Raw genomic sequence first — 16539 nt, forward strand, 5'->3', positions numbered from 1 at the left:
TATTGGATCCAAGGTGCTGCTAAAGCTGGAAACTGTAGCACAATGGAAAACTGCCACGGTGTTAATACTTGGGAGTGTTGCACCTTATCATCAGTTCACTTGTGATTCTTTCAGCACTTTTCTGGTGGTTTTTGAGAAGGAAATAGCAACAGTCCATACAGAGCAGCTACCACATGTCCCTACCTCCTCTTTTCACCTAGCTGTTTACAGCTGCCCTTGTCTAGTGACTTTTATGGCCAGCAATGAATTTTCCATGCTTCTCTAAAATTTGTATAGCTTTCCGCCCCCGTAACCATCTGCTGTTTTTCACACCCATGGCATTTTCAGCGGGGCTGTTGCAGAATAGCCAGTGTCCACTTAATAGGCAGATAAAGGGTGATTCAGGGCATATCGTGAAAACTGAACTCTCAGCTTCACAGTTTTTAGCTGGTTTCTGTCTCTTTAGCTCACAGATGGCTCAGTCATAAAACCTAAACAATTCTTAGGACGCAGTCTGCACGTTTTTCAAACCCTGGTCCAGTCATTTTAAGAAATGACTTGGCTCAGTGAAGTGCGAATCTGCCTCCAGAGCATTTGCAAAGCAAAAAAGAGATCTTGGCATTGTGCATCTTACTGTGTATATTTTTCCCTTGAAAGACTTTGCTTAAAGCTTTTTTACTCGAGTCTCGCAAATGTGAGCGGCAAGACAGACCTGCATTGTGCTGCAAAGATCCTGCATTTTCCCGTGAGTCTGGAGTTGGGACAATTTACCAATTTATTTTTAATAGAGACCTTTAAAAGTAACATGCCAGTGGAAAAATAATCTAATCATTTAAGTGTTTGAGATATTCATTGCTATTAAAATGTTTAATTCTAATATGCAAAAAATGTGCATTAAACCAGCTGAACTGCATTTCATTTAGGCTGAGATGAAAAACTGGCATACCCTAGTTATGCTTTCCTCTTGAAGAGGCCAGGGAGGCAGTCTGTGTATATCATAACTCTGTGCATTTTAACACCTCTACCCAGTGCAGTCATTTGCATAATGAAAAGCCCTGATGAAGGTTTTATTGCCTCGCTTAAGGCTATTTCACACTATCTGCAGGCTCAAAAGGGGAGTCTCCATGGGGAAGTGTATTAGCGTAATTGTGAGTGTCATTATTACCCCTGTAACTCCCTGTGTGATGCTGACAGTAGAGTGACATTGTTGTCAGTACAACTCAGATGTGGTGCTTGGACGCTCATTAGCTGCACCTCATCTGAAAGCATCCTGTCTTCCCTTGCTGGCACTGCCATTAGATGTCGTAAGAGAGGGAGTCTGTCAAGATGATGTCTGTCCATGGACAGGTGGCTCAAAGTATCTTGGATTACCTGTTCTCATTTGGCCAAGACGAATTTTGAAGCAACTGCCAAGGCAATGAAAGGTAAATATCTGGTGGCTGCTTCTCTCTTTGTGTTTTGTGCTTATTTCTTAATTGGATACGGATGGGAGTAGGAAGGGGCAAAAAGTTGTGGGTGAAGTCAGAATGTTAGCTTTCTACAGGTCATGGAGCCAGCATGAGCTTGCCATATACACTTGAAGCTGAGCTGTTCTTTTCCTGTGTTGTTCTGCTTACAAGATCCTAGAAAGAAAACAGAACTGCTGATTTTCTCTGGTATCTTCTCTTCCCCAGCAGTGGCCTAAAACCTTGTGTTTTTCTATTGTATGTGCCTCTGCCTCAGCTTTGTGCTGAATTAGGCCTTTTCCCTGGTCTGTCCCTCAGTGCTTATGTGGTTGTAGTTCTGCAAAGGATTAGCATCCCACTGCTGAGCCCAGACACTCCATGTGAAATCAATTTAGATGGTTCTGCTGTTCAACAAGCTGATATCAGCCTTTTTCCTTTGTCAAACTGAAAAACAAGAGCAAAAGGAATTATCCCCTTTCCTTGGCCTCTCTTGGTTGAATCTCCTGTTACATCTGTGACCAAGTAACCCAATGAATAGTCCCAATCTGAAACTTCTTTGCAACTCTAATTGTATTACATAAATTCCTGAATATGTTGATTCTGGCTATATAGGAACTGATCCCAGTGACTTCTGTTAGCAAGTGCAATCTTGAGAGAGAGTAAGGGAATGTTTCAGTTGCATTTGGGGAAGAAGGTAAAAAGTCTACCTGGAACAACTCAATTTGTGGTCCTTCAGTGCCAAGGAGGATGAACATCAGTACTTAGCCTCTAGTCCTAAGGCAGCTTGCCCACTGGATTTTCTTCAGTCTCCTGTGGGAAAGGATTCAGCCCCAAATTAGAGGGATAAATGACTGAGTGCATAGACCAGCAACATGCAGTTTCTGCATCAGAATAAGATGAGGATGTGGATGAGCTAAAGCAGCCCTGAACTGCACTGGAACAGTGAGAAGTGAGCAAAACTGCTGCTGCAAGGTGCCGTTTCCTTCTCAAGTTGAATGAAAGATGTTTTATGTTGGGATGCAGAGCCCTCTTAGCTCATACGCTTAAAAGTAAAGCAAAGCCTGTGGGGTGGTGGGGAGGGTGTCCTTTCTCTGGTCCCAGAGTAGCTGGAGCTCTTTCCTCCAGGAGAAGTGGGGAAGGTGCTGTGTAAAGGTCAAGGACTGCAGAGATTAAAATGCTACAGCCCCAGGTCCTGTGCAGCATGGGCTCTGCCTCCTTTGAATACCAGGTGGATTTCTGATGAGCACTCAACTACTTGAATCTACAGTCCCTCTAAAATACTTTAAATGGCAAAACCATTCACAAGATGTATAACTGAAAAAATGCCAAGATTCCTAATGCAATTTAGACATAGCTATGGGGGAGGTGGCTTTGCTTGGAAGGACATTGTGTACAAAAATGAGAGGAAGGGGATTGTACCAGATGATCCACAGCAGCTTTGTCTGCCAGCACAGCATCTGGTTTTAATTGGCTAATCAGACCCTGTTTGAAGCCTTTCTCAGCTGTTCTTCCCTTGAAAACCAGATTCCTCATCCAGATGAGGCAGGGCTGCTTGCTATTACAGTGCGGTTAGCACAAAAGCAGCAAAACTCAATGTATTGCATGCGCAACACTTTCACAGAGATGTTATAAGAATCCCTTACTCTAGGAAAGGTGTGGGCAGCAGAGTCTCTTCTACTGGAGGAGTTTATTCTCCCCTTTTTTGGAGGTAGGGAGGAAGGTTGTTAAATGTGGAAGGAGGACTGCCTGAGGCATCGAGCAACAGTTGAGTGTTCACCTCTAGTATTGATGCTTCTGAGCAGAACTGGTTTTAGGAAGGAGATCGGGCTTTTGTAGCCAGGGAGCCAGTAATGGCATAAGCAGCCTGAGCCAGGTCCTGGAGAGATGGTCTGGAGAGACTGCACCTGGAGTAGAGACCCAAGCCAGCATACACACCAAATCTGCATTGTGTCTACATGAGTCAATGTGGTCCCGACTCATCTCTGCCTGGTGCCTGCAGTTGAATTTCTATCTGCATATGTGATTTTCAGGACAGCCATCAAGGAAGCTGTGAGAAAACATGATGGGCTCTTAATCTCAGTCCTTTGGGGAGGTCCTGTAACTTGCTGGGAACCAACATGAATAGCAAACACTCAGAAGAAAGGCTCAGCCTGATCCTTTTGCTGGGTTATGGGTTTTTTTCCAGAAAGCAAAAGCAACTTTTAAGTAGTTGATAAGGAGAATGACTGATTGTTTTGACCTTTTAATGAAGCTCTGGAGTGACGCACTCACCATCTCTGCTGAGACCATCTGTGTGGTGTGCTGCAGACCAGTGTATGTTCTCTGCTGGGCATCTTTTCCCATAAAAACCTGCATGCCTGGTACACAGGAAAGGTGGTTCCTGGGCATGACTGGAGAACGCTTTGAGTGGGAGGGTCTTTGTGGTTATAATAAAGCCGAGCTGCTGCCCAACCTGCAGTTCTTACCTGGCACAGGGATACACTGTCTCCTGCGTAGTCTGTGCAGCTGGGCTGTAACCTGGCCTTCTGCTTTACAAAAGGGGTGGAGGTGAAGTTTCAAATGTGTCTGTACTGCTAAGTGGAGCTACTTTGTCAACAGGATCATTCACAGTCATTTAACCAGCCAGATTATCAACACGCGAGTGTCCTACGCTGGGGCTAAGTGCACGTCCCACAGAACATACCCAGTGTTGTCTGTGCAGTTTACTGTGCTTATTTCCTAGAAAGAGCTGCTTGCTTCCTTGTTCTCACCAGAATGTTTGCGCAATGAGGAGCTCCTAACTTGCATGGTTTAAAAGCCTAATAACTGCAGCTGGCTGGTGTAACAACTTGGACACGCTTAGGCATTGCTAATGGTTTGGCAGGAAAAGCCGTATTTACATCATTTGAACAGGTTTGCTTATGTGCAAGGAAGATGTTACCCTGTCTGTCCATAAAGGGCATTTGTATGTCAAAGACTAACACCACGGAACATCATCACAAGAACAAGGAAGGTGCAACATGGCCCCTTGCCTGAATTAGTAGTGAGAAAAGGAAAATCCTGGCTGGTGTTTGATAGCCCTGGTGGCTCTCTGGCTCACTGATCCATCGGTGTCCTCTTGCTGCATTGGGTTTCTACCCGAGCAGTGAGCTGCTCTGACCAGGGCCATCATGTGCCTGCTGGATCAAACGTGAGGGAAGTGGCAAAAGCACACATGAGAAAGTGTGCAGCTTGGGGCAGGTGGTTCCATAGTAAATGAACCTAGTCTTCTCAGTAGCAGCCAGGAGCAATAACAGGCTAAGTGTAACCAAACTCTGCCCTCAGAGTTGCATGCATCCCACGTGGATTTGGGAGATCATAAAAGTCTCTGGGCCACATCCTCAGTAACCTGCAAAGACCCAGAGATAGGCCAGCAACAGGAGATCCCAAAGGAGAGTCAGTGAACCAGCCTGGCAAGAGCTCACCTAAAGGCAGAAGAGTGGAGAAAGAAACCTCAGACCCTGGGGTCACTTAAATCTGCTATTATCAGTAAGTAAAGCCTAGTCAGGCCACCCCATCAAACACTTTGAGTCTGCAAGAAGGGGGGGAAACTGACAGAAAACTGCTAGGCAGAGCTGAAAATCTCCTTGAAAGTGCTCTGCATTGCAGGCCAGGGGCAATCCCCCTTTCCTGGTCCCAGTGGACTTCAGAGGGCTCTTCCAAAGGTGACTAGACAGCATGACATTTCAGGAATGTGAGTCTGATTTGTTATGTAAATGTATCCAGAAGTTCATATACAGTCAGTATGAAACGTGAGCTTGGTAAGATATTACCAAGCAGAGACCAGTTGATGGTCAACAGCATGGTCAGAACAGTAACATTAAGCAAGAATTTCTTTAGGTCCAGAGCCATAAGAGCTGCTCTATTGTGAAAAATTCAAACCTATTTTATGGTAACAGTAGGATAGTTTCTTTTGGCAGATCCCAATTAAGTAGTTACGTTAAAGGGAAATGTTCCATGTCTTATCTTGGTAGCTTTATTTGCTCTTGAGCATCTCTTTGAACTTAACTCTGTTACAGCCATATACCAAAGCATTTTTGAGGGACTGATCCAGGATTTTTTAAAAAAAATAATAAAATTTTAAACCCCAACAGCTTATGCCTCCAAAGCACAATACATAGACATGTTCTGCAGCCTGGCTGCTGCAGTAGCAGCCATCAGTGCGACTTGCTGATGTGCCAGCTCAAGACAGCAGAGACTAGGGGCGTGGGATGAGTACTCAGTACAGCAGAGCATACTGAGACCCAAAGAAGATGGTGGAGTTTGTGCAGATAGAATGGCTGTGGGCAAGATGGCCTCTAACACATTTTTTGAGAGATTGATGCAGTTAGGCAAATTCTCCTCTGCTGCATCACACTTAAATGTTTCTCTCTATGTGCTGCAATCATCACTGTTATCATTAGTGAGCAAAACTACTTAAATATTCGTTACAGAAGCAACGGTGCAGAATTTTTTCACAATTAGCAATAAGCCTTCAACGTGAGTCACTAAAAACAGACTTTGGGGCTGCCCCAGTGCAAAACCCATTGTTCCCTCCTGCCCCATCCTCCATGCGCGATTTCCAAGGGACTCAAAGTGCAACACCTTTCCAACACCTGGGTTGGAAAGACATCTCTGTGTTTGCAGTTGGATGCAGGTTATTTTATTGCTTCAGATAGGCAGCAAGCAGCAGAAGTAGAAACAGTCTTTACACCTGTGAAAAATACATTGCAGAGTCAGCAGCAAGGGTTTCTGATGGAGGACTCCTTCATTAGCCTGGTCTTGCAGGCACCCCCTGCCCAAGGCAGTGCTCGTCAGTTGGCCCAAGGAAATACACTGCAACCCTGGAGCAAGCAGCAAGGACGACAGGGGCAGCAAGCAGTTCCAGTGGCGTCCCAGCCCATAGCGCGGCTTGGTGCAGTTTTAAACTATCACCATTAAATTAAGCATGTTGACTCCAGACACTTCTGGAGGTTTTGAAGTTTTGGCTTGGGGGGTTTTGGGTGGGGAGAAACAAAGCTGTTTAGGAGTTCCCTAGACTCTTCAGTTGTTCTTTGATGCGTCACAGGGTCCACAAATGGAGTGTGTGCCCACACCTGGGCACTGTGGGAGAGATGGGTGCTGTGCCCACAGCAGCGCTGCACAGCTGCTCCCAGCCCTCCACCTCCAGCTGCCAGCACCCCGTGCAGGCTAACAGCAAGGGGTTTGCTGTGTCTGGCAAATCCCAGGAGAGGAGCAGCTGTTGCAGCTCCAGGACAGTGCAGAGGGACATGCACATGAATCCAGAGAGAAATATTCTTTTCTCTTGGCACTATAGCAAGCCCTAATGAGAAGCAGCCCACCCGAGTTTTTGAAGAATGAACTCACCAGGCGACTCCTCTGCTCTGATCAGTCTCCAACCCTCTCATCCGCTTAGGAGAAATAACAAACTGGGACACATGAGTTATTTTCCTACACACAGTTGAGTAACCTCACAAAGGGAGGACTGGCAGAGAGGATGGAGGTGATGTTGGGGCTGCTCCCCCCAGGACCAACCAATGCAACAGGGAGCCCACAGGGCCCACAGAAAGTCTCTTGGTCCCTTTGGGAAGATGTGGGAAGGAGGCGGGAACAGGGGAGTGGGGTGCTCTGTTTCCCAGGGTCCAAAAGGCTTTTTTTAACCTGGGCTCAGTCTTGGCTCATGCAGGCTGCCGTGTTCTGACACGCCGTTGTGTCCCAGGACAGACAGCTGCCTGTCCCCAGGTGAGCTGGCACAGTGCAGGTGGTGCCACTACAGCCTGACCAGCCAAGGCCTGGGCAGTATCTTGGGACTCCCCAGAAAACCAGCCAGAAAGCACAGGGTTTTCTTCAACCAAAGAATAAACTTTGAGAATGTTATCTGGTGGCCCAAACTGTGATACTGATGGGATTTTTTTTCTTGAATTTTAACTATTTCACTTTTTTAAACCCTTTTTTTTCTTTAGCATTTGCTTTCCTGCTGGCAGACACTGTTTTGAAAGGTCACATCCCCTCAACTTCCTCCCCACCTATTCTTGCCACTTTCAAAAACAAGTAAGACAGATTTGACTTTCTATTCTTAAAAAAAAAAAAAAAAAAAAAGGAGGGGAAAAAAAAGAGTCAGAGAGCCATTTGTTTACCCAAGGATACCAGTCGCCAGGAACGGCAGCACAGTGAATGGGGAACCGTGGTCCTGAATTTGGTCCCTTATCCCTGCCCTTGGCACTAAGCTGGCCAAGCGTGGGGAGCCGTGGTACCAGCTGACGATGAGATTTGTTGGGGCTGGGCCCAAGGGCCGTCAGCCCCAGGGCTGAGGCAGAGGGAAGATGAGCAGCTGCGGCCACAGGGCTGCCTGGGAGGGGGCAGAGCTGATAGGGGTGACCCTGAACCTGGCCAGGTCCGCTCACTGGGGCACCTCTGCACTGCAGCGAGGGACCGACCTGCAGGCAGTGCTGGGAACGGGCCCCACAAGCCCCACAGCTGCCAGGCACTTTGTAGATTTCTGCTCAAGCTGTTCAGTTCATGGCATGCAAATGCAACTACCTCTTTTTGTCCAAGAACATTTGAGCTATCCTCTTCCCCGCCACCACCCCTGGCCCCCAAGTTTTAGCAGCAAAAGCTCCATTAGCATTTTGCAAAAGGTCCTCAGCCAGATAAAGCCAGCAGTCAAAGAGGCAGAAGGTTTTTCGAAGCAAGTTTCAATCTTTCCCAAGATACAAACCATATCAGTTAAGCCAAAATGTCCTCCCTGGGTAGAAAAAGGGTTCACGCTGTGGAGCGAGTCAGCCCTTAGCAACGTCACTGCCAGAGGCAAAGACACGGCGATGACAGTCACTTATGGTCTCCAAAAGGTCACAGGCAATTTGTGGCTTTGTGAGAGTTTAATTTGTTCTAGGACTTTTGTTTTCTGGTCTATAAAAAACTCAAGGTAGCCAAGAAGGGGTTTGGGGTTTATTTTTTTTAGACATGGATTTGTTTTTTAATCCTGAATTGGGTTCTCTTTGCATGACCTGCTTTACCTAGCGTCTCCTGTGTCCTTCCTGGTTCCTGCAGGAAGGCGGTTAGATATGGATAATCAGACATGGAAACCTTCTCCGTTGTTAGTGACTGCTCTTGGAGTTCTCATACAAAATGCTTCTTCTGACCACTTGCCAGACATCTGGAGACAAATGGCTGCTAAAAGAAACCAACATAAAACATGTATGTTATGAACCGTTTGATTAACTGAAGTATTTTTGCCTCGTGGTTGCTCTTGTTTTTTCCCCCCTTGCTTGGCTTGTGTCAAATCCATCTCCTACACCACTGGTAACTGGCACTGGGCAAAGTCTTCCAAGAAAAAGAAAGAAGTCAAGACCTAATTTCCTAAATTAAAAAAAAAAAAAAAAACCAGAAGAAACCCAAGTCTGCCAATATTGCAGATATTTGCATCTGCTTGTAAAGAAACAAACAGCTAAAAACCATCCCGCAAACAAAAGGAACTGTCTTGCCTCCACCCCCTCACAAGACAGGCCAGAAAGCGAAGTCTCCTTTCTGTTTTAATGCTGCTTTTCAATGAAAAAGGAAGTTTTTCAAGTTGGAGACAGTATGAAATGGGCTAATTTATGCCAACATTTTGTGTTAATACTTCCAAATAGCATTAACCCACTATTTTAGAGAAGTGCAGACCCATAGGGCTTGTACCCCTACCTGGCAAATCACCAGAGGCCATAAATAAAGAAGAAGAAAAGACACATTTAGAAAAATCATAAACCCACGGACTGTAGCCAGTAGCCTGCTGCAGAGCAAATGTCATCGTCTCATGAACTCAATGGGATGTTCAACTGTGTCAGCCAAAAAGTGGCTAAAAGGGAATGAACTGACATTTATTCAGACTTTCAAAGATCTTTAATAATAATGTCTTTTCTAAATTAATCTGCAGACACAGTATATGGATATAGGGTTGCAGGGTTTTGTTCTTTCTAGGCATTCTGCCTCATGGTGTTTAAGGTTATTAAAATAGATATTAAAACCGTCCTTATTCATACAAGGACATATGGACTTTACGTGTTGGTTCCTGACTTGTATATTTAAGGAAGAGCAGAGACTGGTTAGTCCTGCCTCCTGTGCAACAAGGAGAGGAACACTGCCGTGGCTCAACACCAGATGAAGGGGTAGGAACATGGGCAGGAATATTTGGGCAGGCTTCCAGGGCGGTGATTAAGATTAGCAAACCTAAAGGAGGAGTTAATTTGGGTTCAGCTGGGTAATGAACAGTTTCAAGCATGACACCCACAGACCTGTCATGGAAGCACCGTGTGCAGTTTCTCTTTGAGACCCCAGCGTACCCCATGCTGCCACGATTGTACCAACCTCTTCCAGCCTGGAAGCAGCACACAGCAGCTCAGTGGACTCCTTTTAAAAATTGTTTTAGGCCCACTTTAACTGGCAATCCTAATTGCTCAGGCCAGCAGCATTTGCCCCAGCAAAACCCACCTGTCAGGCTGTGCCACAGCAGCAGTGCTGGCAGCATGTTTGACGTCCAGCAGCTGCCCAGCTTGTCCCACAGCCCCAGCAGTGCTGGCACAGTCTGGGATGCCAGCGCTCGGGAGAGGGTTTGATGTGGTTTCTGTGTCCCCAGGGATGCTGGTTCTGCAGCTTCCCAAAACGTGATGTGACTGGAGCTACGGCACAAGTTCAGGGCTTGTTTTACCTCCCTGTTCCAGGTCACACAAGCCTGGGAACGCACGCCAGGGCAGTGAGTGTTGCCAGAGGCTGCATGCACCCACTAAGGGTCTCTTCAAAAAGGCTGCAGCTGGGGAAGGGTTCTCATCCTGGCACAGAGAGTCACCTCACTGCCTCCTCAAGGTCTTTTCAGGATCTTTTTCCTCCAGGACAAAACATCAACAACCTTGTACACAGCTGATATTTATTCTGACCTCGCTGCTGTGCCTGCAGCCTGCTGCTGCCTCACAGGGATCACTGGCTCCCAGGCATTTTGCAGCGCGGAGCTCGCAGGCAGTGACTGAGCTGTGAGGTTACAGAACCTTAGCACCAATGCTGGCTCCCCTGCAAAGCTGAGAGGCAGCTCCCTGGGCCCCATATGCTGTGCAGGATGCAAACGCCAGAGGACTGGCACCCGACGTGGGGCAGAGCAGCCAAAAGGCTGAGCCACCACTCTGAACGCTGTCAGATGCACCACGGCTGCCATCCACAGTTTCCAAACTCTCTGAAAGACTCTGACTTCTCCTCAAAGAGTCCCTTCCTGTTGCAAAACAGAGGGGTCAGCCAAGTGAGCATGGTACTTGTTCCATCTGCTGCGCTGTGCTGCTCAGACATGGGCATATAAACCCTCCAGGCATCACAGAGACCTTCAGGGAGGACCACAAGTTCCAGATTCCCAAAGGAGCAAGTGCCTCTGGGGACCAGATGCATGGATATTTCAGATCATTTACTGGGATGGACTATGAACAGCTCACAAACTTCCTGAGCTGGTAACTCGTCCACGCACACTCATACATCGCTTCTCCAAGGTGGGTGGAAATATCTCCACCCAGCCACATCCCAGCCCCTGGGTGGGATGAGGATGAGCACCACCGAAGCAGGGTGTGGACAGCACTGGGTGCACAGGGGACAGGATTCAGATCTGGGAAACAGCACAGCCAGGCCACAGAAGAGCTGTGCATGGAGCAGGTGCCGCATGACCACAGGCCCCATTGCAGGACACAGCTCTGGCAGTGGGCACCCAGCTGGGATGGTGGCTCAGTCCGTCACCAGGCTGAACCGGGGATACAGCAGAACATGTGGAATTTTGCTGATCTGTGGCATTTCACTTGCCAGTCAACCACTGGAGAGCTGAAGGATTTGAAGGCATTGTACCTCTCCTTAGAGACCCTCACCCAATTCAGCCAGCTGCCTGGGTGCAGGTCCCCTCCACCTGCCTGCGTCAAAGCCTGTGGCTTCAGGCAACCACAGTGATGGTGACTGATGAAGACAGAGCAGGCCTTCACTGTGAATGGCTTTCTGCTGGCCATGGCTCACATCTACCCACAGGTGCTCAGGTCAGAGCACAAAACCAGGGGCAGGAGTCATTTTATGGGGTGCAGGAGCACAGGAAAGCAGTGGGACACATTCCTTATCTCAGGGGCACAGAGGAGGCTCCGCTCCCCGTGCCATCCGCAGGCATGAGGGGCGAGGAGGAGGAGGATGGGGACCAAAGCACCCTGCAGAAAGGGGGTAGCTGCAGGGACCCCCCTGCATGCTCGCACCCCAGGAAACACCTGGTTTGGGCTTCGGTTGGGAGCCTGAGACACTGTGGGTGCGCGGGAGGACATGGCTGGTTTCTCTCCCCTTTTCTCCCTCCCCTATTGAGTATGTTATCAGCACCTGGGACACTACAAAGGCTTTCATGCAGGCGGCACCTGGACCTCCGTCTTCATCCCATTTTAGCTGCTGTGTTCTCTCACAGAACTGCTGTTCTGAGTCAGAAAACGGCACAGAGAGGGTGGCTGTTTCCAGCCAAAAGCACTGCTGTATCACTGCTTGGCCTCAAAAGCAGACAGCCCTTCTGAAGAGGAGGTCAGGCAAAGGATGTGCTTCACAGGACACTCTCAGCCCCCAGGTGTCCCGGCTTCAGTGTAACCGGGAGGTCCCTGTTTCTGAAAGTTTTCCCTTTTGGCTCCAGCTCTCCAGGAAACCTGGCCTCTCTTCCAAGGCTACAGCACAGCCAAGATGGCCATGGTACCTGCCAGCCCGCACCCCTGTAGCACTAATGCAAAAGCCAAGAATTGGGACACCTCCAACAGAGACATTCTTCTTCTGAGGCTGCTGAGGTTCTCGTGGTCCCTGCTTGAGCACAAGTCAGTTCTTGCCTAGATCCAGACCTAGGAGAACTCTAAGCCTGTCCCTAGGTTCAGAGGTTCCTTGTTCCGTTTTCTCAGGCCATGTCTGACACACAGCTACCTCATCCCAAGCTGTGCCCAAGCCTACAGAGAGCTAGAGGTGGCTTTCCTCATGTAGACTACCTGGCATGGCTGGGGAGCATGAGCTCATCTCTTACAGCAGCTCCCTGCAGGCTCAAAGGGGCAGCAATTTACTGGTTGCAATGAAAAGCACAGCCTCTCTTAGCACTGGTGGGCACCCAGCAAGCCAAGCCATGCCAGGGAGGGGATGCCAGGCAGCTGCAGCGCCCCCCATAATGTCTTCCAGGGGCTGACAGAAAGACTTGAGCCACCTTGGCCAACAGCATGCTTCATCAAGCCAATCTTTCCACCCTCTGAAATCTGTAACCAGACCCATCAGAGAGGCCAAGCTGAGCTGAATCTGACCAGTAGCTGCGTTGCAAACAATGTTACCGATCCCCTTGCTGAAGAAGCAATGGGCTGGATTAAACCCAAATGTCAGTATTATAAGACCTCCAGATGCCTAGCCTCTTGTTCTGGAGATGAGGGGGAACCTCCAGGCTCCAGAGCTTTATTTCAATCCACCTCACCTTTCTCAGGTAGTGAAACATCCTGGGATATGGAGAGCTGTCTCCCATGCTGGAGCTCCAGCTGTGCTGGTTCCTTCTGCAGAGCAGAAGGAAGAGTTGTGCAGAAGAGGGGCACAGCCACTCAGCTCTTGGTCCAGGAGCAAGCCATGAGGCTGCTCTGAACTGCCGACTGGGACCACGCTCGGCTGGTTTGGTAGCAGCACTGGAGCTAGCAATGGAGATGGAGAGGAGGCGGGGGGGGTGGCTGCAGTGACTCTGCCAGAGGTGAGGGACTTGCATGGCACTGGGACGTGCACCATGCAGGCCATGGTGAAGACTCCTGTCCTGCATAGCAACAAGGCTACCTGTGACAGGCTGTTTTGCTGCCTGTAGTCTAAATTGGGCCCTGTGGCCAGCACCAGCTTCACTGCTGAGAAGCCAAGGTGAGGGCAAGTGAAAGCCGCAGGGATTGCGACACCTGCTCTGCCTCGCTGTTTCACTTGTCTCTCTCTCAGAAAACCTTGAGTTGCTATATTTGAGCACTGATTATGTCCTGGCTGTGTTCTTATCCTTGTTTGTGAAGTTTGACTGAGTTCACACACTCTTATGTACACAGCGTGCCACCCTTTGGCTGCCAAGGAGTGCTCACAGCTGGCCAGGATTCCCCCATACCACAGGGACACAAGCTCCCGGGGAGGATGCCAATGATGTCCCCGGGCTTTCTGCACCACTGACATGCCAGCACATGTGTGGAACCGGAGAGGAGCTGCTGACGGTGCAGGCATGCAATTCAACCCCTCCATGCTGCATGACAAGAAGTGCCCAGAGGTGGAGGGTATTGATCCTTGTCCTGCAGAGCAGAGCACCCCTCTGCAGTTAAAGAAGGGAAGGACAGGGTTAAATTCAGCCCAGCTGCAGAGCAGTCCTGCAAAGGGGTGTGAAGAGAAGGATAAGGGTCATGGGGGGTGCATACACGGGGAGCAAGCAGAGGCTGTAAAGGTTGGGGTCTGTGGGAGAGGAAGGAGAAGAAAGGAATATCACTAATCCCCAGGCCATCCTGGGTGGCTGGGCTCCTGAATTCCCCATTGTCCCCCATCAGTTGCACCTTCTTTCTACTGAGGGTGGTAACAATTATTTTTCCACTCTAGGAAACCTGCCAGCCTGGGGAGGGCTGTTCCACAGCATGACCCCTCTTCTAATCCCATGCCATGGCAGCGTTTTCTTTCCATCTGTTTTTCTACTACCATTGAAAGAACCTTTAATTCTCTTACGTGTCAAAGATCACTCAAACCCACTCAGGTTTTCAAGCCAACCTTCAAGTTCCCTCACCCTTTTTCTCCCTGGTGAGAGGGGGGCACACTGGAGGGAGGCAGCTGAGGTGGGCAGTTGAGTCCTCTTGGACTGGGTGCACCAGCACAGCAAGGCACAGACCCCAGAGAGAGCTTTAACATGCAGTCCAAAAAAAGGTCATCCGTGTGTCCATCTCCTTCCTCCTGTTGGCATTTCCATTGTCAGGCTGGTCTAGTCCTGACCTCTCTATCCTTAATTACATATTCTCCCTTCTGATATTTTCTGTCTTTTAAACACTGATATCACACTTTTGCATACAAAGGTCTACACAAGAATGCATACAGCATGACCTATCCCTTATTTTTCTACCACATCTCATGGGGATTAGAAGTTACATGTAAAAGTATTGCCCAAACACTGCTGCAAGCTAATATGTGGTCTCCGGCCCCAGAAAGCAAGCAGACTGAAACAGGGCAGGGAGCTCACACTGTAACACCAGAAGAGAAGGGAGAATGTGCTATTCAAAACCAACAGCCAGGTAAGCATTGCCTTTTAAATGTTCTCAGCTGGCTGCAAACAAGTCCCTAGTGTTTTTTGGCAAATGTACACTGAGCAGGAGCTGAGGTGGGAAAGCTTTTCTTCTCATGTTTCTTCTGTTAAGCCCTAGTCCTGAGTTACTTTTTCTGTGCAGCTGCCTACTAAATAGAATTTGCCTTGAGATTTCTCTTGTCTGTGCTTTTTGAGGAAGAAACAAGCCCATGCTGCAGGGAAGAGTTTTTCACAGTAAGTGCAGAGGTGAGCCTGAAGGGACACAAAACAGTAAGGTCCTGAAGAAAGCAACTTCGCTGTGTCACTACAGTTTTCTTCTCTTTCCTTCTCTTTTCAGGTCTCCACAAATAAAACTGAAATTAAAATACTTCCTTCTCTCATGCCAAAGGGCAAATGATCCTTATGAGACTCTCACAGTGAAAGGATCTACATGAAATGGTATTAACCATTTGTGACTGAGGAACTGGCATACATGTCCACAGCTGTGAGTAGGTGGATGCACAGTATTTGTGTAGGTGACAAGTGCTAGACAAGCCCTGAGAAGGATGGAAATGAGCTTTCATCTTCTCTTTATACTTCTAATCACAGGAGAATGCGAGGATGACTTGAAAGCTCAGCAGAAGTTTCGTTACAGACAGGCTTTGTAAGGAAAGTCTCCAAATTCAGTCCTTCCATTAGCTGCAGGCTGGTTCTTGGTCAGAGAGCAAAGACATAGGTTCAGTCACATGCTACCTGATCAGTGCCTTCCCTGGGCTCAAGGAGGAGGCTGTCTTCAGAACGGCTGGTGGGGAGAGGTCTTGGAGAATAAACACTCACTCCAGAGCCTTCCATTCAGACCAGGATCACAGGGAACATGGTAACTCAGTTTGCTGAACTCCCCATCTTCTTGCTCACCATCTAACCATCCCCACAGTGTCTCTGCATCATTTTTGTTGAGGTTTCTCCATCAAGAGAGGAAGCTCGTAAGAGAGTTAATTAACTCGAGGATGTGCACAACATCCAAACTTTGCTCCCCCCTCCCTTCCAGACCCCTCCCATCTGACAACACTAGCTTTGGTGGGGTCCTCCCTGGCCTGCAGGGGAAGCGGGTCTCCCATTCCCCCATTCCATTTGGCGAGCAGTATAGGGGAAACGGACCCAGGGGTCCTGGTGGACAGCAGGATGACCATGAGCCAGCACTGTGCCCTTGGCGGCCAAGAAGGCCAATGGCATCCTGGATGTGGTTAGTAGGTCGGGAGAGGTTCTCCTCCTCCTCTACTCTGCCCTGGTGAGACCTCATCTGGAATATTGTGTCCAGTTCTGGGCCCCTCAGTTCAAGAAGGACAGGGAACTGCTGGAGAGAGTCCAGCGCAGGGCAACAAAGATGGTCAAGGGAGTGGAGCATCTCCCTTATGAGGAAAAGCTGAGGGAGCTGGGTCTCTTTAGCTTGGAGAAGAGGAGACTGAGGGGTGACCTCATTAATGTTTATAAATATGTAAAGGATGAGTGTCACGAGGATGGAGCCAGGCTCTTCTTGGTGACAACCAATGATAGGACAAGGGGCAATGGGTACAAACTGGAACACAAGAGGTTCCACTTAAATATGAGAGGAAACTTCTTCACAATGAGCGTGCCAGAACAGTGGAACAGGCTGCCCAGGGAGGTTGTGGAGCCTCCCCCTCTGGAGACATTAAAAACCCGCCTGGACACCTTCCTGTGCGATCTGCTCTGGGTGAACCTGCTTTGGCAGGTGGGTTGGACGAGTTGATCTCCAGAAGTCCCTCCCAATCCCGAACATTCTGTGATTCTGTGATTCCCCGCCTAGAGCCGAGGGGCCGCCGGGCGGGCCGGGCCCGG

Source organism: Caloenas nicobarica, chromosome 1 (genome assembly GCF_036013445.1).
Source record: "Caloenas nicobarica isolate bCalNic1 chromosome 1, bCalNic1.hap1, whole genome shotgun sequence".
Taxonomy (NCBI): domain Eukaryota; kingdom Metazoa; phylum Chordata; class Aves; order Columbiformes; family Columbidae; genus Caloenas; species Caloenas nicobarica.